Source organism: Rattus norvegicus, chromosome 3 (assembly GCF_036323735.1).
Source record: "Rattus norvegicus strain BN/NHsdMcwi chromosome 3, GRCr8, whole genome shotgun sequence".
NCBI classification, from domain to species: domain Eukaryota; kingdom Metazoa; phylum Chordata; class Mammalia; order Rodentia; family Muridae; genus Rattus; species Rattus norvegicus.
This window is the reverse complement of record NC_086021.1, coordinates 76,380,389-76,402,827: the sequence shown is the minus strand read 5'-3', so window position 1 is coordinate 76,402,827 and position 22,439 is coordinate 76,380,389. Positions and strand designations below refer to the sequence as shown.

The 22,439-nt window shown below is 45.8% G+C and overlaps 2 long non-coding RNA genes and 1 pseudogene across 2 annotated transcripts; 1 reads left to right on the top strand and 2 right to left on the bottom strand.

The window, feature by feature from the left end:
• Positions 1–1,757: 1,757 nt before the first annotated feature.
• On the bottom strand, positions 1,758–11,866 carry LOC108350392 (glyceraldehyde-3-phosphate dehydrogenase pseudogene). Its single transcript, XR_005502192.2, has 3 exons — positions 11,729–11,866; positions 9,405–9,528; positions 1,758–2,555 (listed from the first exon to the last, which is right to left on the bottom strand). It is a non-coding gene; the product is annotated as a glyceraldehyde-3-phosphate dehydrogenase pseudogene (long non-coding RNA).
• Gapdh-ps28 (Glyceraldehyde-3-phosphate dehydrogenase, pseudogene 28) lies at positions 6,678–7,933 on the bottom strand (annotated as a pseudogene).
• On the top strand, positions 11,520–13,833 carry LOC134486105 (uncharacterized). The gene is made up of 2 exons (XR_010064808.1): positions 11,520–12,323; positions 13,580–13,833. It is a non-coding gene; the product is annotated as an uncharacterized LOC134486105 (long non-coding RNA).
• The last annotated feature ends 8,606 nt before the right edge of the window (positions 13,834–22,439 follow it).

The window sequence follows — 22,439 nt, the reverse complement described above, 5'->3', positions numbered from 1 at the left end:
CAGAGAGAAGAAAGTCTGCACTAGACCCAGGTGACGCCATGTGACCTTGGCCCCAAGTCATTTCTGATTGGTGAATAAAGATACCTATAGCCTATAGCTGAGCAGAATTGAGATTGGAGAGGCTTGATGTTCCCAGCCTTGGGGTCAGAGGAGACCATGAAGAGAGAGAGAGGAAGTAGATAGAGGAGAAGTCATCATGGAGTAAGAATCTTAAAATAATGGCCATGTGTGTTGGCTAATTGGAGTTAAGAGCAGCCCAGACAAAACATGGCAAATATATAATGGGATTATTGTCTGGGAAATAGACATAATAGCATAGAGAATAGATATCTGCCCAGTTCTTGTACTGATTAAGGCTTATTATAAAGTGTGTGTGTGTGTGTGTGTGTGTGTGTGTGTGTGTATTTGACCAGGAATAGAACCTAGGACTTGAACTTACTAGGTGTTGTGCTTTGAATGAAAAGGCATACGTTTATATGCTTAGTTCTCAGTTGATGTCTGGGAAGGGTTAGGAGGTGTAGCCTTGTTGGAGGAGGTGTGCCACTGAGAATGGGCCTAGGCCTCTGTCACGCTCTGCTTGCTGCTGGTGGATCAGGATGTAAAGCTCTCGGCTGCTGTCTCAGAACTACCCCTCTTTGCTCTCCACCATGGTGATGATAGGGGAGTTCTCTGAATCTAAGCAAGCCCCCACTTAGATGCTTTCTTTGATAAGAGTTATCTTGCTATGGTGTCTCTTCACAGAACAGTGACCAAGACACTAGATAAACTCTCAACCAGCTTAGCTTATGGTCCCAACCTGTTAAAGCTTTATTTTCCAAGAGTTTTGGCCTCCAACTTTCAGTTTCCTGACATCTTCTTTTTCCCCTAACATAATATTTTTATTAATTATTTAGGAATTTCATACAACGTACCCTGCTCACGACGGCTTCCTAGTCCTCCCAGGTCTACCCTCCAACCCTTGCACCCCCACCCCCACTACAAAAAGAAAGACAAGTTCAATTTGTGTTGCCTATATATTCACTGGAGCGCAATCAAACTCCCAGTGGCCAACCACCTTAAAGAGTGGCGGCAGCTGCAGCAGCAGCAGCTCCATGCAGTGGGCCAGGCCTGTGGGCCGAGCAGCAATGCCATCCTCGTGGGCAAGGCAGGCTGGGCTGGTGGTGGCTCAACCAAGCCGCCACGTACTCCTTTGTCCACTGTGGCTGGGCTCCCATACCAATTGCCTGCTTCTCTCTGCTGTGCACACTGCTTTGTTCCGCTAATACATGACAGTATTGAAATCATGTAAGATGAGTGCAAGAGGGAAAGAGTCTGGTAAACAGAGCCCAGTTAATTTTAATTTTTAATATAGCAGGAGTGTGATTTTTTTAAACTCTTAATTTTTAATTACTTATCTTAGTAGATAAAAGAGTGTTTACGCAGCATGCAGGAGGCCTTGGGTTCAGTCCCCAGCATCATTGGGAAAAGAGGAGGAGGAGGAGGAGGGGGAGGAGGAAGAGGAAGAGGAGGAGGAAGAGGAGGAAGAGGAGGAAGAGGAGGAGGAGGAGGAGGAGGAGGAGGAGGAGGAGGAGGAGGAGGAGGAAGTTTAGAACAACTGTGAACTTTATAATAAACTAGATTCGGCATTTGTTGCAAGCCTGTGAGCCTAGCATCTGGAAGGTGGAGATATGGGGTCCTTCAGTACAAGATCAATCTAGGCTACATAGCAAGTTTGAGCTTGGATACCTGAGGCCCCAGCTCAAACAAGGCACACGATATTTTGGACTCTGAATGAATGTTCTTTTTTCAGTCATTTATTTATTTGCTTATTGTTTTGAGATGCAGCTCATTATGCGTGTAGCTGGCCTTAAACTTGTGATTCCCCTGCCTCCAGTGCTTGGATTAGATGTGTGTGACCTGTAATTGTTTTCAAAGTCTGAAGAAACACGAGGGAGAATAAAATCAGAGGGCTTAAATGTCTTAAACTTTACATCATGTCTACGTGATGAATTCTCTTTTGCTTGAGAAGAGATGGCAAGAAGTCTGATATTTTGAAATCACATTAAAACCAAGTTTCAGTGCCTTACACTCGGCCCTTGGGTAATTCATCTTGTTAAATGGGTCTGTGGAGGAGACAGCTTCCTTCAAACAGAATCATTTAGATGTCTAATTGGAGGGCAGGTCCCTCTTTGGCCATTTTTGTGCGCAGAACACAGTCAACGCCAAGCCTCTCCGAGATTATTTACTTACTCCAGAGAATGAAAAGACACCATGGTCTGTGAACCACGGGGCCCTATTCTTTGCCTGTATATCATGTTGATCTCTCTTCGTTGTCTTCTTCATTTTCTTTTAAAGGAAAAATCACAAGAATATATAAAAGTTTTTGATGAATAGAACCTTACATTTTTAGGAGAAAATGGCTGGAGCAGTTTGGGGCTTGGGGCCGCCTGTTGCTCTTCAGTGAAAGCTTCCCACAGCCGTGGTTTTATTCTGCCACACGCTCAGTGCCAGGATTTACATGGCCACCATGGGGAGGACAGCTGGATTTAGCATAAAGAATAATAACCGCCTTTTCCCTGGGGAGAGACAAAAAGGATAAGGTACAGAGACAACATTATCGGGAATTATATTTCTGCTCAGTCCTTTTATTCCTCCCAATCCTGGATTCTGTTGCAAATAACAAAAGCAAGAAACTAGTTGGCCTAGAGCCAAGGTCTGGGATTGTGGAAGACGAGTCAGCCCTCACCGTCTGAAGGTTTTGCATCCGGGAATCAATCAATCATAGGCTGAAAACGTTTTTTTTTGTTGTTGTTGTTGTTTTGGTTTTTTTTTTTTTTGTTTTTTTGGTTTTTTTTTAAAAGAATACATCTGTACTGAGCATGTAGATTTTTCTTCCTTGCATAATTCTCTAAACAATACTGTATAACTACTAAGGTGGCATGTATATTTTATTGGGTACCACGAGATGGCTTAACAGATACGGGAGGGTGAGCATCACTTGCAAGGGACTTGAGCATCTTCAGATTCTCATGTCTGTGGGGGCCTGGAATCTCCTATGGATGACAGTGAATTCATTATGAAGAGATATGTGCCTATCAATAATAGTCCAGTATTATTTGGGCTTGTTGTTTGTTTATTGATATTGGCAAGAAGCATAAATTAGTAACGATCTGAATTAGAGGGGACAAGAAGAATTCTCTGAGAATTCTTCCTCTAGACGCAGAAGGTACTTTGCTTGTTTGGCTCTGTTGTTTGGTTGTATCTTGTAGTTGTGTTTTTAGAATATTTGTTACTCAGACATAGCTTTGCATTTCTTCTTCTTATTTTACAGTTGTGTATTTATTTTGCCTGTGTATCAGGCATGGGGGGAGGGGCATATATGCGTCCACACATGTAGTGGTCAGATAACAGCTTGTGAGGATCATCTCTCCCCCTCCACCACGTGGTACCTGGGGTTTGAACTCAGGTAGGTAGGCTTGGCGGCTGACGCTAGTTTTGCATAGAGACCTTATTTACTGGAGACCTGACAAACACAGGTAAAGCCAATGGCTTCTCACTAGGTTCTTTGGGGTTTCCTAGCTACCACCCACACATAGAACTCTGCTGTTTCCTCTAGATTAACTTCTCTGTTACTGTGATAAAGCACTAACCGGAAGTGGCTTAGGGAGGAAAGAGTTTGGTCTACACTTCCGCATCTGGTCCATCATGAAGAGAAGCCAAGGCTGGAGCTTGGGGCGAGAGGACAGAGGCCGTGGAAGAATGCTGCTCATCCGCTGGCTTGCTCAGCCACCTCTCTTATACATCCTGCCACGACCACCAGCCTGGGGACCGCACCATCTGGGCCTGCTCCCACCAATTAGCAATTGAAAAAAAAATGCCCTACAGACGGGCCCACGGGCCAAGCTGCTGGAGGAGACTCTTTAGTTGAGGCTCCCTCTTCCCAGGTGTGTCAGTTTGACTGCGGAGATTAAACCCCACATCACCCCTGGAGCCTTTTATTCTTTTTCTGGGCTTAAGGGCTGGAATGGAATGGCTAAATGGAAGTGGTGAGAAAGCTCACGAAACGTTGCAAAGGTCTTAAGGTCTCGTGATTATAACATTTGCCATTAGATTTTTATGGCTTCTCTTTATCAGGTCTTTTAAAAAGCCTCAATTCACCAAGAATTTCTAACCACAAAAATGACTATTGGCTGGGATCTGGTAGCTCAAGACTATAATCCCAGCACTTGGGAGCTGAGGCCAGAGTAGTACTAAGTTTCAGGATAGCCTTGGCTACAGATTGAAAGACTGCCTTTTTAAAAAACGGGGTGGAGAAGACTATTAAACTTAGTCAGTTGCTTTTTAAAAATCTATTGGAGTAATATGTTTCCATCAGTAATATACTGAATAAAGGTGAATGCTGAATGGGCTTTGTAGTCGAATTAACTTTAGACAGGCTCTCGGTATGTAGCCTAGGCTAGCCTAAAACTCACATTGTCATGCTTCTGCCTCCTAAATGAAGGAATAAAGGCATGCACACCATGCCCATCCTGGACTAACTGTATTGTGGAAACAAGCCTAGCTCGGTTCTAATGAAGTAAGCTCTTATATGTTATATATTAATATATGATTTAATTAGTTATTATAATATATTATACATAATACATGTAATATATTACTGGTTGGGCTATTACTGGTTGGGCAATACTTTGTTTAAGACTCTGTGTGTGTGATATATGGTATGTTATATATATATATATATATATATATATATATATATATATATATATATATATGGAGAGAAGGAGAGAGAACAGAAAGGGAGGGAGGGAGGGAGGGAGGAAGGAGGGAGGGAGGGAGAGGGAGGAAAGGATTTTTCTATGCACTCCATCTTGAATTCCTAGGCCAAGAGATTCCCCTGCCTCAGCTTCCTATGTTGACTTAAGATTTTTAAACCAATTATATTTCCTTGGAAGCATTTCCATCCTGTCTTATCTGTGTGAGCTCCAGACTGCAGCAGCAGTAGGGGTGTGCCGTGGGTTGGGTATGAAGCCCCAATCTTGCTCTTACCTCTGCTCCTCACCCCACTGTGTCTTTGATATATTTTACTTAGTTTTTCTTTTTTTTTTTTTTTTCAGAGCTGGGGACCGAACCCAGGGCCTTGTGCTTGATGGGCAAGCGCTCTACAGCTGAGCTAAATCCCCAACCCCTATTTTACTTAGTTTTTATGATTCCACTATAAAATGTTTATGTACGTTTTAAAGAAACATTTCGAATATGCCTTGACCTCTGTAGCCTTTGCAATGTGCGTCTTGCGATTGTGTTTTTGCTGTAGCGTAGATCTGAAGTTATAGTTCGTACGTTGTATATCGGTAGCAGCAAACTTCCTCTCTTACGAAGTCCATGTGTCTTTCTGTCTTCCTGCATAACAGTTTTTTCTGTGCGTGTCATGGTGTGAAGACAGTCGGCAAACTTGGCTGTAGAGAAAGTCTGACCACAGCTTCTTAGCTGCCAGACGAGATTGGAACTGCACCTGCTTCATAAGCTCCTTATGGGGTGCAAATGAGATAAGAGGGGGCCGATGTGTGGAGCGGAGCCAGGCCTCCACACGCTGCTGCTCCAGTGTCCTCGATTTTAAATCCCTTCTTCTGTAGGTTCAGAATTTGGATGCCCTTCCTGTCCACAGTGGTTCTTGGCCTTTTTGGGTCTTAGACTCCCTTGAGGTTCTTAGAGAGCTTCACACCAGTGCTGCAGTCTGAATAGTTGTATATTCTCAAAGTTCTTTTGGCTGTGTATGTATGTACCCCTGTGTGCAAGTATGCGGAGGCAGGAGGTTGCCATCCAGTGTCTGTCTCCATTGCATGCCAACTTACTTTCTGAGGCAGTCTCTCCCTGGACCTGGAGCTCATCAATTTGGATAAAAGTGCTGGCCAGCGAGCCTCAGGGGTCCCCGTACCTTTCCCTCTCCAGTGCTAACAGTAAGGTGTGTGCTGCTATGCCTACATGTTAACACCATCGCTGGAGATTGAACTCGGGTCCTGGGCAAGCATTTTACTGACTGGGCAGTCTTCAGCTCTTCAGAATCAATGTTTTGAAACCGCAGTTTTAGTTGTACGTGATCTTACCTCCAAGATGGTGGAATTAGGAGTCGAGGTCTAGGGGAATCGACTAGATTTCATCAAAGACACAGAGATTTTTTTTCTCCACTCCTGCCAATGTAAGGATGAAGAAAAAAATGTGCCATCTATGAACTGGGCAGTGAGCCCTCAGACACCAAATCTGCCAGCACCTTGGTCTTTGATTCAGCGTCCTGGACAACATGAAACAAATTTCCATTGTTCATAAACTGCAGCCTTCAGCTAGGAGCAGAAGCATATGCTTGTAATCCCAGCACGAGGGTAGCAGGATCTCAAGTTCAAGGTTATCTTCAAATTACATAGTGAGTTCAAGGCCAGCCTCGGCTATACAATGAGTTAGGAGGGTAGCCTGGGCTACTAGAGGCCCTATTTCAAAGACACCAAAAATAAGTAAACAACCATCTACCCAGTCTATATTTTGTTTTAGAAACGCAAAGTATTACCTATGCATGGATGTCCCACAGCTTTCCTTACCTTGGGGATTTGGGGCTCATTCACTCTTGTTCTTGGTCTGGTTCTCATGCCTAGGAGACCATCCTGAGCTTCTTGCTCCTCTCAGACCTACAGACCAAACACCTAGAGTTTGTTTTTTCTGTTGATTTTTTTTTTTTGGAAGGGGAGGTGGGTCGCAACAAACTTTATTGATGGTATTCAAGAGAGTAGGGAGGGCTCCCTAGGTTCTGCCTGTTATTATGGGAGTCTGGAATAGAAACTGTGAGGGAGATGCTCCGTGTTGGGGGCTGAGTTGGGATGGGAACTCCTCGGCAAATGAGGGTCTCTCTTTCTGCTCTCAGTATCCTTGCTGGGCTGGGGTGGGTGGTCCAGAGTTTCTTACATCTTGGAGGCCATGTAGGTCATGAGATCTGCCACTCTCTTGCTGTAGCCGTATTCATTGTCATACCAGGAAATGAGCTTTACAAAGTTGTCATTGAGAGCAATGCCAGCCCCAACATCAAAGGTGGAAGAGTGGGAGTTGCTGTTGAAGTCGCAGGAGACAACCTGGTCCTCAGTGTAGCCCAGGATGCCCTTTAGTGGACCCTCGGACGCCTGCTTCACTGCCTTCTTGATGTCATCATACTTGTCAGGTTTCTCCAGGCTGCATGTCAGATCCACAATGGATACATTGGGGGTAGGAACATGGAAGGCCATGCCAGTGAGTTTCCTGTTCAGCTCTGGGATGACCTTGCCCACAGCCTTGGCAGCACCAGTGGATGCAGGGATGATGTTCTGGGCTACCCCTCAGCCATCATGCTCCAGCTTCCCAGAGGGGCCATACACAGTCTTCTGAGTGACAGTGATGGCATTGACTGTGGTCATGAGCCCTTCCACGATGCCAAAGTTGTCATGGATGACCTTGGCCAGGGGGGCTAAGCAGTTGGTGGTGCGGGATGCATTGCTGACAATCTTGAGGGAGTTGTCATATTTCTCATGGTTCACACCCATCACAAACATGGAGGCAACAGCCAAAGGGGCAGAGATGATGACACTTTTGGCCCCACCCTTCAAGTGGGCCCCAGCCTTCTCCATGGTGGTGAAGACATCAGTAGACTCCACGACATACTCAGCACCAGCGTCACCCCATTTGATGTTAGCGGGATCTCGCTCCTGGAAGATGGTGATGGGCTTCCCGCTGATGATAAGTTTCCTCTTCTCAGCCTTGACTGTGCTGTTGAACTTGCCATGGGTAGAGTCCTACTGGAACATGTAGACCATGGAGTTGAGGACAATGAAGGGGTCGTTAATGGCAACAATCTCCACTTTGCCAACTGCACAGCAGAAGGCAGCCCTTGTACCCAGGTGCCCAATATGGCCAAATCGTTCACACCGACCTTCACCATCTTGTCTACAGGACAAGGCTGGCTCTGCAGGAGAAGGTGTGGCTGTTCCTGGAACAGGGAGGAGCAGAGAGCCTTGTTGTTGTTTAATTGGTGTATGTTTGTTTATTTAGTTGGGTTTTGTTTTTGTTGTTGAGATAGGATATTCCTATGTAGCCCAGGCTAGTCTTGAACTTGGGGCAGTCTCCCTGCCTCAGCTCCTCGGGGGTTGGATTATAGGTTAGTGCTATTTTCCTGCTATTAACCCTGTATCTCGGGAGATGCTCGGGGTCCAGCCCTGTTACTATCAGTCACTCTAGCACTCTTCCCCAGTTGGTTTTTCAGCCTGAGCTTCAGAGCCATTTGTGGGTTGGAGCTCTCCTCTTTAGCATCCCTAGTCATTAGATCACAAAACCACCTCCAGGTAACACCCACTACTCTAGATCGAGTATGGTGTCCTGCGACTTCCACCTGAGTCCCACCCTCTGCTGACCCACCTTCCGATGTCAGATACAAGCTGCTACCCTAAACACAACCTTCCCCAGTTGGTCTCTATGGCTACATGCCCGCCCTTCTTGGAAGATGCAGCTGGGATCCTTGCAGCATGCCCGTATGCCAAGCTGTGCCTGGCTTGCTTCTCAAAGACCAGCACCACAGTGCACAACTAGCTTTCTATGGGGAAGGGGTATGGCTGGTGTCTTTGTATCAGCTCTATCCAGGTCCAGCTGGCTCTTCTGAGAGTGTCTGTATCATGAGACTATTTTTCTTAGGTTAGTAATCCCCTATCCCTGGTAGTTTCATTCGAGAGAGCCTGTCCTTTTCCGGAGTGGAGAGAGAGGTTTCTGCAGGGGATAATTTGCCCCAATCTACTGTACAATAAGACAGTCGGGAGTGAGAGGCAGAAACACGGAACTACAGCCAGAATAGAAGCAGCACGGAGGTGCAGAGCCTAATTAGAGAGCTTTGGGACAGCAGAGTGGTGGTTGATTGACTGTCTGAGAGCTTGGTGGAGAGAGAGGAGCTCAGGAAAGAACATTGTGTGAGGCTATTACAGAGAACATAGCTGAGAACTGCGAGACTCGGGGAGCGGAGAGGGAAAGTACAGAACAAACTGTCCCTTGGACCTGACCCTGACCTGGTTAATTACAGTGCGGAAGAGGGCAGAGCCTGAAAGAACTTCCAGGGAACCGAGCTGACCCAGACAGCGGCATTAGGAGAAAGCCCATCACAGCAGATAGGAAATGGAATCCAATAACTTTACTGCCAGTTAGACTATTTTCCTGATTTTCTCAAGGGCTCGGGTTCTGATTTCTGTTGGATAGGCTGTCCTCATGCTTATCACAGATGGCTCTCACTAACACCTCCCCTCCCCCACCCTCTTGTTTACAGAAAGAGGCAAAGGAGGGGCTCTCATTGTCCTGAAAGGCCCAACCCAGAAGTTGCCCTATTATTTTGGTTTCCACTGCACTGTGAAAACTTACCCATAGGACCATACCTTTTGGCCTTTCTGAGAAATGGCTCAGACTTCTAAAATCTGAAGGGTTTCTTTTCCTCGGGCTTCCTGTTTCCCTCCAAATTCAGTTTTCCCAAGCTGCTAAACCTGCCAGGCAAATTCATGGCTGGAAAAAACAGAAGAAAAAAATGTAAAATGAGGCAAGATGAAATCCTCACATACTTAACTTTCATTATCTACCTAGAATAAAGAGGACTCTTCATGCTACCGGACAGGCAAAGTGATTCACTCTTATGCTGAGCTCCTTGACCAGCAACCGTTCAGTCACTGCTGGGAACTACTGAGGAAGATTCCAAGGCAACACACCCATGACTGAAGGATGTGCCCAGGGTGCATTTGAGACTGCCCAGTGTCCCCACCATCCCCAGGCAGACTCATATCCCGGGCAGTCAACTTGATCTGCGGGTGTAACACAGAGACTTAGAACTTCACTGGGAGAGTGGTCCTTTGGCCAGACTGGGGAAGGCTCTGCACTGAGACTCTGCCTGAGTTAGGACTCAATTCTGTAGCATCAGGAGCTCAGTTGCTAGTCATTAAGCTCTGGTGGACCTAGAGTCTGTGACTTTTAAAATCCTGGGATTTTAAAGGCAGTGTAGACAGATACAGAAAGCAGAAAACAGCTCCTGATACAAACTATCTATTTTATTTTGTGCTTATTGTACGCTTGTGTGTATTGTATTCATGCGTGTGCACATATGTACAGTGCACATGGAAGCCAGCGGTCAGGAGCAGGTCTGTCTCCATCACTCTTCATGTACCCTGGTTGGTTTTTGTCATCCTGACACAAATTAGAGTCACGGGGAAGAAGGAAACTCAATTAGGAGTCACCTCCACCCGACTGGGTTGTGAGCATGTCGGAGAGGCATTTTCTTGACTGATGATGGGGAGAGTCCAGTACACTGTGGGCAGCGCGTTGCCTGGGCAGGCGGTCCAGGGTCCAGCAGGTTGAGCAAGTCAGTAAGCAGCACTCCTCCATGGCCTGGGCTTCAGCTGCTGCCTCCTGTCTTCTGCCCTGGCTGCCTTTGAGTCATGAACGGTCTCCACAGAAGCTCTTTCCTCCCCCAGGCTGAGGTTGGTCAGCCTCTTGTCACGATAACAGAAAGTAAACTTGGATATCACCTTCTTTTGAGGCAGAGTCTCTGGCTGAACCTGGAGGTCACTGGCTCAGCCAGTGAGCTAATGAGACCCCAGGATCTGCTAGGTCCTGTCTTCTCAGCATGGGGACTACAGGCAGACACCAGCAGGAATGACTTTGTATGTGGGTCCCGGAGATCCAAACTCAGATCCTCAAGCTTGTGTGACAAGCACTTTTTGATTAAACCATCTCCCCACCCCCCAAAAAAGATATTTTAATATGGTGACTGTGTATAATTTTGTAAGATTACATGTCTGTGTATAATTTTGTAAGATTACATGTCCCTTTTTACACTTTAAATAAATTTTTATTTAAATGAATGTTCATTTTGCTAATACTTTTGGATTAACAAGAAACAAAATAGTTCAACATTCTTGTATGCATCTTTTTTCTTATCCTGAACGATTTAATAGGAGATTTTCTGCAAAATTTAGCCCATCCTAGATTTTTTTTTTGAGACCATTTTGCCACTGTGAGCTCGTGAGATATTTGGTAAAAATCACTTCACAACTTGGAACCTCAGTTTGGTTCCTTCTCGCACAAACGAAACTGATGTCTCAGAGTTGCCATGGAGACAGCACAATGGAGCAAATATTAGCTGTCTTTACGGACGTAGTGATCTTTCCAGCACACTACAGTATGGTAACCGGTTGAACACCGCGTGAGTTGACGTGAAGGGGTTAATCGTTTAATTATCATGTCATAGTGTGAGTCACAGACTCACTAATGAAGGGTTGCTAGGCTGATGTTGGAAAGCAACAGAAATCATTAAACAATTAAATCTCAAGAACAAGTGGAATCATTTTCCCCAAGAAAACAAATACGGAGTTAGTGGGTCTATCGCCTCTTCTCTGTAGGACACTCAGGATGACTCAGAGGGGAGGGGAGTCTCAGGGCTCTCGAGACAGTGTCTCGTGCGCCCTGCCTCTTGCCACGGTTAGTCTTGTCCGTTTGGCTGCAGCCGACCGACCGTCAGCGGCTGAGCACACCTGTGATGGGTTTTCATGACTCTGTTAACTAAAGTGGAAGAGCCACGCTAAACGTGGGTAGCACCTTGCCACGGCAACCCAGATAAAACAAAGTCCCAGGGAAAAGCTTTTGGCTTCATCGCCCTTGAGTCTCACTGGAGAGTTCATCTACGCTCGCGCTAATGCTGCTGCGTCTGCTGCACCTTTTCACTAAATATCACTGAATCTCCAGGCTTCCGATGTGGACTGAAGATCAGAGTTTCTCCGGGAGTCACCTAGGTCTTCAGAGCAGATCCTCACTGCTGAGACCTCCAGCCTCTGAGACTGAGCAGCGATTGGTTCTCAGCCCCCGCCCCCGGAAGATAGCCACGGCTGGACCACCCAGACCGTATGAAAGCCCTTATACAAATTCTCCTTTACGGTAGATTCATTCTATCAGTTCTGTTCCACCAGAGAACCCTGACTAACCCTGGCAACATTACTGGGCCTGGAGGACATTAGTGTCATAGCCAAGCACAAAAAAGCTCTACATTATCTCATTTATATAAAGAGTCCCAAAAGTCGCCAAGGGCTGGCGGGGTGGATGTGGGGTGAGAGGAAGGTGAGGAAATGATGGTTCAAGTACCCAGTGTGTGGGCCAGGGGAACAGCTCAGCGGATAAAAGCATCAACTATCTGCAGCCCCAGCTTTTCCTATGCTGAGATGACAGACGTAGACAGGAGAGTCGCTAGGACACTTGTAGGCCAGCCAGCCTGGAGTACAGGGCATAGCAGCAGACACAGAGAGAGACTTAACAAGGTAGGAAGCTGGACCAGACACCCAAGACTGTTCTCTGATCTCCCCTAAAACATGGACAAGGGCAGCCACTCGGAAGAAAGCGCCGTTGCAGAACACCGGGTGACACACTTCGACCTCAAAAGCTGCTAAGTCTACTCAAGCCTCTCACCTAGCTCGGTGGTGAATTCTAATCTCAAGTGCTCGGGAAATGGAGGCAGGAGGATCCCAAGTTTGAGACCAGCCGGAGCTACATGTTAAGATCCTATTGAACAAGCGAGAAAATGAGAAGAGGGGAGGGGGATGGGGAGGGGAGGGAAAGGGGGAGGGGGAGAGAGAGAGAGATTCTTACTTCCCCTCAAAAGTTAGTGGCGTACCATGTTAATTTCCTCAAGTTAGAAAATCTATGGGGCTGGAGAGATGGCTCAGCAGTTAAGAGCACTGACTGCTCTTCCAGAGGTCCTGAGTTCATTTCCCAGCAGCCACATGGTGGCTCACAACCATCTGTAATGGGATCTGATGCCCTCTTCTGGTGTGTCTGGGGATGGCTATAGTGTACTCATATAAAAATAAAAATAAATATTTAAAAAGAAAAAGAAAATCTTCTATGTATCCGCATTTCAAAAATATATTGTATAAGATGGACACATGTAATTTTATTGTTGTCTTTTTATTAAAAAGGTATTTAAAGGTCACATTAACATTCAGCGTGGATGGTGGGCTATATTACCTGTTGAGATAATGATTTAGTTTATCTGGCCAATTTTTTTTTTTAAAGCTATGCTTCTCAAGAAACAACACAATTAGGCTTCAGATTTCCAAAACCGGACACCCATGAGAGTAAAAAGATGATGGATGGGAATTTCAGCTTTGCTCGCTCTGGGCGTCAGTGGTGTGGCACCAGTTTCAACTAAAACCATGGCTAGGGCCAACAACAGACGTCGGTAAACACAGCGTTCATGAGGCTGATCTAGAGGATCCTTGAGCAAATGAACTTAAGACCAGCCTGGGCCACAACGTAAGACTGGGTCTCAGAAGAATAAGAAAACCTACCACCACCACCCTCCTCTCCTCGGACTTTTCATTACTAACTCAGAAGGGAAGCTGCCCACCGTGGCCACCTGGAAAGTAGAGAGCAAGCTGAAAATGAAGAGCTGAACAGTTTCCTCTAGAAAGCAGCGCCCCGCCCCGCCCCGCCCCACCCCGCCCCACCCCGCACCAGTCTTGTTCTGAATGAGCATTACTGGAAGCGCATGCTCAGTTTATCCCTGTCCTTATAGGTGGGAACTGCAGTGCTCGATTCAATCTGGAAGTCTGAGATGAGGCATAGTCTGGTGGAAATCGATGCTGGTCCTTGATGCTGTGTCCGTGATTCTACGCGAGCAACACGGCCTGGGTGGGGAGGGTGGGGGTCCCTCTCTGCCTGCCCCATCAAATTCTACAGACCACGCGGCTTCATCCAATCCAAATATGAAAATAGCCATCCTCCTGTGACACATAAAGCCATGAGTAAATAAATTTACATAGCATCCCAGACACCATCTCCTTGAGTTTATTAACTTTCTCCAGCAGCACGAAGAATGCAGACACACTTGCTGGCTTGACGTCACAAAGTTGCAAATAAATCAGAGGAAAAGGTTCTAAGCAGGGGCACCTCGTCCTAGAGGAGGTTGGGATGTGCCCCCCTCTGGGTACATGGATGTGTTTGTTGGCCAATCAGAAGTTCCCTCTACACCGTCTTCTGGGGTTTGGGTCATGGTTGATTAAAGCGTTGGTCCTTGGTTATTGACCTCAGTTGCTTTCCTAGAGTCTTAGAATGAGTGGGTAGCAAGTTCTAATTTGAGAGCCTATTAGGAATAACAAAAATGGTTCCTCTCATCCCCTAGTACAAAGGAAATCCCAAGGATTTTTTTTTCTTTTTTTTTTTTTCCGGAGCTGGGGACCGAACCCAGGGCCTTGCGCTTCCTAGGCAAGCGCTCTACCACTGAACTAAATCCCCAACCCCAATCCCAAGGATTTTAAGAATTCCATGCTGTAGAGGGTGGAGGACACCCTGAGAGAATGAGGTACTGTTGACATGGGAAAGGCTTTGTGAGAACTCCAATGTTTCCACCCTACAGAAGTGGCAAAGCCTTCCCTCAGGGAACCTCAAGAAGTGGAGAAGCTCTGCTCAGAGGTTGGAAGGTTTATGGATGTCCGATCAGCATGCACAGAGACTGGCTATTGAAGCTTCCTCTTGAGTGTTTACCGCCTGAGAATGCTTACCTAATAAACAGACTGAGGTTCTAGGTCTGAGCTGTAGCAGACCCCATCTGATCCCAGCTTTTCCGTACCTGCGTCTGTGTTCTTTCTGTATTGCCACAAAGCCTCCAGTCAGGATACCAGGACCCAAGCCATTCAGTACAATGCTCAGAACCAGAGACAACCTTAAGACATAAGTTATAGAACTTTCGGTTATATATTTCGGATTGCTCATAAAGCACAATTTAAAATTCCAAAGTGATATTCCTCAAACACTTCTTGAGTATCAATTAGATTATCTTATCAGAGTCTCCTAGTACCCTGAGAATTCCTCCTGTAACTCCATTACAGGAACAAGGCAGCCTGGATCCTAAGTCCTCTGCGACGGCTCCAGCCAGAGCCTGTGTCCCGGGGCTTCAAAGTCAGGGCTTTCTGCTAACCACAGAGCCTTCCATGACTTGTTCTCTGCACATCCCAGGCCTGTCAAGAATGCTTACATATGAGAACGTGAGCCTCCTTTCCTTTGAAAATAATGCAGTATCAGCTCAGAAGTCTCTGAAGACCACTGTCCTCTGAGAAGCTCAGGCTCTCAAGGAGTCAGAGCCTGGCTGGGCTCTTCTCAGGTGCATGGATTTCAGCCATAACAACCTCTGAGAGGAGCCATCCACAACGATATCTAACTTACCTTCAAATATCCTGCCACCTAGCCTGGAGCTTCTTTTTGAATATTCTAAATGAGAACTTCCCTTGACACGAGTTATCTGATGCCTAATGCCCTTTGGGAATTAGTTTCTTTTTAAAATACATTATTTTTTTAGATTGTGTTTGTGTCCACAGTCACACAGTATAGAGGTGCCAAGAGCCCCTGTATTCTTGTCCCCATACATGCTACCTTGGTGGTGTACAGTCCATGGATTTGGAGTGTGTGAGAGCATAGGTTCATGTGTACATACATGTGAATGTGTATATTCACATGTATGTACATATATACATATATGTATATATATATATATATATATATATATATATATATATATATATATATATATAGAGAGAGAGAGAGAGAGAAAGAGAGAGTGATTACTTTTGCCCCAAAGCCCTCTGTGTTCTCTGACATACTATCTTCGACCCCTGACAGTCTTTTATATTCCTCATAGTTCTACCTGGTCATATATTTTCAAATAAAATTTTACCATCAGTTATACATAGAGAAGAGAAGGTGGAGGCTTTCTTTATTATGCATCAAATGATTGCTGAATTTTAGCTGTGATTAGACTCAATATTTTTCCAATGCCAGCTCTCAAACAATCAAACCTGGTTTCTGAAGCTAAACTTTAGTTAGGCTTAGAAGTCAGAGGTGGGCGCTTCCTCCACGGCCGCTGCAATTGGCAGTCGTGGGGTTGCTGCCACCTGGTGGATATTGATTGTAGTGCAGCCAGCGAGGCCGTCCTAGCCAGAGTGAGCAGCCACAGAAAAAGGACCTCCAGTCAGTCACATTGATAATGCTTCAGCTGAGCTCCCTTATTACCTGGGAAGACCAAGAGCCTGCGCGGTTTATTATGGGTTTGTGCTGTTTATTAATCCACAACAGTATTGTTTTTGATAGACAACCTAAGATTAAGGCTAATAAAGGACTCTGGAATGTGGACTCGATAATTTTGTTGGCTTGAGAACAAAGAAGAAAGTCAGTAAATAGTACCTGGATCCTCCAGTAATTACTCCATCTTATAAATTACTGTTTTCTCCTATTCCAGCCCACGGTCTGTCATTCTTGAAAGTATGATATATTAATTTTGAGCTAAGCAGTATCCACAGGGAGTAATCAGAGTTGGCACCGTACAGGTGTTTCCCAATGAAAAAGGTTACTATTGGAATTATTTATAAACGCATCAGAAAGCTGAATGTTAACCGAATGACTTTTCGTCTGCTCATCAAATGCCGGAGTTATATATGCACCCAATCACTCCCTCCATCTGACATTCCAAAGGTCATACTTACCTCCTTCAGGGTGAGAAAACCCTTGTTATCTTTCTAATTTCTCATTTTCAAAGTTAGTTTTAATTTGCTTATTACTGGATAGTTAACTCTCCTGGATTTCATGTTCATCATTCTTATTCATTATTTTCATTTTAATATATTAAATATATATTATATATAATATACGATATATATATTCCATTCACAGTGTAAAACAGCAGCAGGTATATATTTTTTGAAACAAATGAGTTTTGTTCCTTGACAGCGTCATACATATATATGATGTACTCTGGTCACATGCCCCTCCATCTTTTGTCTCTCTTGACCCCAGCAACCCCTCCCCATCCTGTTTTTATATCCTTTGTGTTTTTTGCTCTGTGACCTGGCAGGTTTAACCTGGCTACCTATGTGAACATGGATACAAGTTATATATTAGATGCTTTTTATTATGAATCTGTACACAGTATAAAACAAAACATTGATTTGATGTTTTTAAAGCTTTGTTTAAATAGAATCTGCTCATCTGCCTGTGCTCTCCCACCTGTCCTCTCCCCTCCCCCATCTCTCACATAGCCCCATCTGGCCTACAACTCACTATGTAGCTAAAGGTGACCCATAGCACCTGATCTTCTGCCTCTACTTCCTGAGTACTGGGATGGAGGTGGTGTCTTAGCTAGGGTTTTACTGCTGTGAAAAGACACCATGACCAAAGCAACTCTTTTTTTTTCTTTCCATCTTTATTAACTTGGGTATTTCTTATTTACATTTCGATTGTTATTCCCCTTCCTGGTTTCCAGGCCAACATCCCCCTAGCCCCTCCCCCTCCCCTTCTGCCAACATCCCCCTAGCCCCTCCCCCTCCCCTTCTGTATGGGTGTTCCCCTCCCCATCCTCCCCCCACTACCACCCTCCCCCCAACAATCACGTTCACTGGGGGTTCAGTCTTAGCAGGACCCAGGGCTTCCCCTTCCACTGGTGCTCTTACTAGGATACTCATTGCTTCCTATGAGGTCAGAGTCCAGGGTCAGTCCATGTATAATCTTTAGGTAGTGGCTTAGTCCCTGGAAGCTCTGGTTGGTTGGCATTGTTGTTCATATGGGATCTCAAGCCCCTTCAAGCTCTTCCAGTTCTTTCTCTGATTCCTTCAATGGGGGTCCCGTTCTCAGATCAGTGGTTTGCTGTTGGCATTTGCCTCTGTATTTGCTGTATTCTGGCTGTGTCTCTCAGGAGAGATCTACATCCGGTTCCTGTCGCCCTGCACTTCTTTGCCAAAGCAACTCTTATAACAACATTTAATTGGGGCTGGCTTACAGGTTCAGAGGTTCAGTCCAGTATCATCAAGGTGGGAGCAGGGCAGCATCCAGGCAGGCATGGTGCAGGCAGAGCTGAGAGTTCTACATCTTCATCTGAAGGCTGCTAGCAGAATACTGGCTTTCAGGAGGCTAGGTCTTAAAGCCCACACCCGCAGTAACACACCTACTCCAACAGGGCCACACCTTCTAATACTGCCACTCCCTGGGCTGAGCAAATGCAAACCATGACAGGTATTCACCACCAGGCCCTGATTTATGCAGGACTGGTGATTGAACCCAAGGCTTCATATATAGCAGATATGAACTCTTGTTAATGCAGCTACATGGCCAGCTTCCTGTACAGCTTCCTGGCGTCCATACATGACAGTGGCTAGTTTCAATGTCTGACATCCTCATGGCAAAGAGAAGAATGCACAAAAGCTGTGTCCCCTTCTGTGACCTTGTTTGAGAAGTCTTATACTGTCTTAGCTAGGGTTTCTATGGCTCTGTTGGAACGCCATGACTAAAAGAACAAGTTGGGGAGGAAAGGATTTATTTGGCTTACACTTCCACATCACTGTTCATCAGGACAGAAACTCAAACAGGGGAGGAACCTGGAAGCAGGATCTGGTGCAGAGGCCATGGAGGAGTGCTGCTTTTTGGCTTGTTTCTCCTGGCTTCTTCAGCCTGCTTTCCTATAGATCCCAGGGCCACCAGCCCCAAAATGGCACCAACCACAGTGGTCTGGGCCCTTCCGCATCAATTATTAAGGAAATGCCTTACAGCTGAATCTGTGGAGGGTTGTCCTCAGTGGATGTTCTTCTCATTCAGAAATCTCTAGCTTGTGTCCAGTTGATGTGTACCTAGCCAGGGCATAAAGTAATCGCTTCTACTGTGGTCAGTCTGTTGAAAGCAAGTTATGGAGACCACACTGTTCAAGGGGATGAGGCTGGGCTCTGCCTTCTGTTGGGAAGACTCATGAAAGTATCCTTAGCTATATGTCAAGGCCATCACAGTTATCCACAGAACACAAATTATTTATATCCTCCTCTAGCCACAAAATCGTACTCACTACCCCACCTGAGGTGCCCTAAACAACACAGCTCTAGAGTCAAGGCCTGAGGTCCACAACCCTGACGTTGAAATCAAGTCTAGAGGTGGTGAGGCTCTGTGGGTACCACTGACTCAGAGAGGGGCCAAATGGGCCCTGTCTATCTAAACAGAAGACTGGAGCATCTGTGGGAACAGAGGTGCCAGAGGCTCTGGGAGGTTTAGGGGAGACTAGAGCTGTTCTGTGAGGAAGGTAGATTCTCCCGGGTGACAGCCAGCTCTGATACCCCCCATCTTCCTTTTCTAGACAAAATGTAAGGGGCCTGGAAAGAGAGACCTCTGTCTGCATTCGCTATTTATGATCATAGATAGGTGATCTATGGGTTTGTGGGTTTCCTTCCACAAAAGGCCAGCTTTTCAGAGTCCTTCTGTGTCTCTAGGTTTTCTGAATATGAAACAAAACAAAAAAAAAATGCCAAAGGAAAGCATTTAGGACGGGTTCGTTTACTCTTCCATGAGAGCTTTCTTAGATGGCTTCCTGATCTCAAATATTTGAGATTCAAAAGTCTGAATATACCCTTCACTCCAAGCTGATCATAGTTCATTAGAAAACTAAAACTGGGGCTGGGGATTTAGCTCAGTGGTAGAGCGCTTACCTAGGAAGCGCAAGGCCCTGGGTTCGGTCCTCAGCTCCGAAAAAAAGAACCAAAAAAAAAAAAAAAAAAAAAAAAGAAAACTAAAACTGGGGTGGAGAGATGGCTCAGTGGTTAAGAGCATTGACTGCTCTTCCAGAGGTCCTGAGTTCAATTTCCAGCAACCACATGGTGACTCACAACTATCTGTAATGGGATCTGATATCCTCTTATTGTGTGTCTGAAGATAGCAACAGTGTACTCACATACAATAAATAAATCTTTAAAAAAAAAAAAAAGAAAAGAAAACTAAAACCATAGACTTCTTAGGAACTGATTTCTAACCAATTCTGTTGGGCAAAATACACACCCTTCCTTCTCTCTTAGAATCCGGTGAAGCTTCGATGGGGCTCCCTTAAGGTTTGCAGGCCTCTTGTCTGCTGGAAAGGTCTATGAGGCCAGCCTTGAACACTAGGCAGTCGGCAGTTATGTGGTTAAAGCTTTGACTTGCCTGGCAGCACTCTGGCTTTGCTTCCCTCGATGCTGTTTCATTGCTGTGGAAAACGGCTCCCTCCTCAGTTTATCTCCTTCCTCCTCCATTTTCCTACAGGCAGAGACCAGGCAGTACCTCCCATCCCAGGCTGAAACAATCCCTCAGGCAGGCCATCATTTCATTCTCCTGACCATAGGTAACAATGTTGCCAAACTTCTGTGGCCCTGTTTCTGTGGCATTTCCGTACAGGAATCCCTAACCAATAAGTCAAGAACAATGAGGCCAGAGGTACGGCTTGAAATAAGAACACCGGTCGCTCTTCCAGAGGACCAAGTTCAGTTCTCAGCACCCACTGCAAAGGGCTCACAGTAGCCCTGGGACAGCAGTTCCAGGGAATCTGTCGCCCTCTTCTGGCTTCCGAGGGTACTGCACACATGTGGCACACAAATGTACTGCACTCAAGCGCACGCACACACACACACAATAATAATAATAATAATAATAATAATAATAATAATAATAATAATAATAATAATAAGCAATGAAGCTTTCAATAACACTTAAAGATCTTCTAACTTGTACCCTCCACCTAGTCCTGAAGCCACTGTCACATTTTCAGTTTTTGTTATGGTTAAAATAACTCGAAACAGTCACATTTATCTGCTTATTAATCTATAGGCTGGGAAGAATGTGAAGAGCCTCCTTCCTGTTCTCTCCTCAGCTGAGGTGGTCAGAGATAGGATAGTGTGAAAACGCACACGGATCAGTGGCAATGCCAGCAGAGATCTGGGTACTCATCTGGAACTGCTGCCATACACCAGCCATGACTGTTCCGGGCAGCTGCTATTCAATTTGGTTTCACCAAATGATAAAGTGGTGAATTAGCACAGTATTTCTGGATTTGGTGTTGGGGGCCGGTAATCCTAGCACTTTCGAGGTTGAGGATAGAGGATTGCATTGTGTTTGAGAGCCTGAGTTCAAGGCCAGCCCAGGCTACATAGAGAGAGACCCTGTCTCATAGAACAGAAACAGCATTAATACAAAGAAGTTACATAGTATCTTTGTTTACTTTGATGCTATTATAATAAAATGCCCTGATAAAAGCAAATTAAGGGAGAAAGTTTATTTTAGCTGGTAGTTCCTGGTTTGTTGTCCATCCATCAAAGTCACAACAACAGGAGCTTGAAGGAATGGGCTGCATTCAGAATCAAGAACAGCCGTCAATGCGTGTCTGATAGACTGGAGCACACTCTCTCCATCTAATCCAGGGTCTTGCCCATGATACGGTGCCATCCATACTTGGGTGTGCCTACCCGCCTCCCTTTGCCCAGTTAAGAAAACCCCTTACACGCCATATTCACAGAGCAACTTAATCTAGATAATTCATCGAAACTCCCTGTCCAGGGAATTCTAGGTTCCAAACTGTGTAAACTGAGAGTTAAAACTAACCAGCACGTACAGTCTAGAGCTGCGCCCCTCGTTCTTTACAAGTGAATTGCTACATTCGGCCCACCTTTAAGGGGCAAGGGATTACTTCATCTTAAAGGGTTTTTATTATCTTTTTAATTCATTTCTTCTCTCATAAATTACATCTGGACCATAGTGTTCCTCCCTCTACAACACGCCGCCCCCACTTCACCCTCCCCACCCCGACACCACCCCCCCCACCCCCCAACCCCCCCCATCCCCCAACCCCCCCCCCCCAGCCACTGCCTGCTTACTCTCTCCCCATCCACTCATGGAGCAGGGACTGAAGGCTGCTTCTATGTAAATGTTGTGGGCGGTGCAGCCGCTTAAGCATCTCCTGCAGGAGGACCTAATTGAGGACTGCCTGAGAGACCAAAGATTGCTGGTGCAGACAATGCCAGCCAATCAGGAACTCCTGTTTAGAAGAGATGCGTTCTTGGGGTCAATGGGGTGGAGGGTATTAAAGAAACTTGTAGCAGTATTCAGAAAGCTTGCTGTGGCATTTCTCACCTGCTCTGGGGGTCTGTGACATTTCTCACCTGCTCTGGGGGTCTGTGACACTGACTGTGTCACTTCACCTCCAAGCCCCAAGGGCAGGTGGGGTCAGGAGGCGAGTAGTCCAGGGCACAGATAACACACTTCCCTTCAGAAAAGGGCAGGCCTCCCAGGGATATCCATTAAACATGGTATATCAAGTTGCAATAAGGCTAGGCACCTCCCCCCAGACATTAAGGCTGGATGAGGCAACTCAGTAGGAGTTCAAAGGTCCCAAAAGCAAGCAAAGGAGTCAGAGAGAGTACCAGCTCCTTTTGTTAGAAGTCCCACAAGAACACCAAGGTATACGACTATAGACAAAGAGCCTAGGTTAGATCCATGCAAGCTCCATGTTTGGCAGTTCAGTCTCTATAAGCCCCTGAGAGCCCTGGTTAGTTGATTCTGTAGGTGTTCTTGTGTTCTTGTCTCCCCGATTCCTACAATCCTTCCTCCCC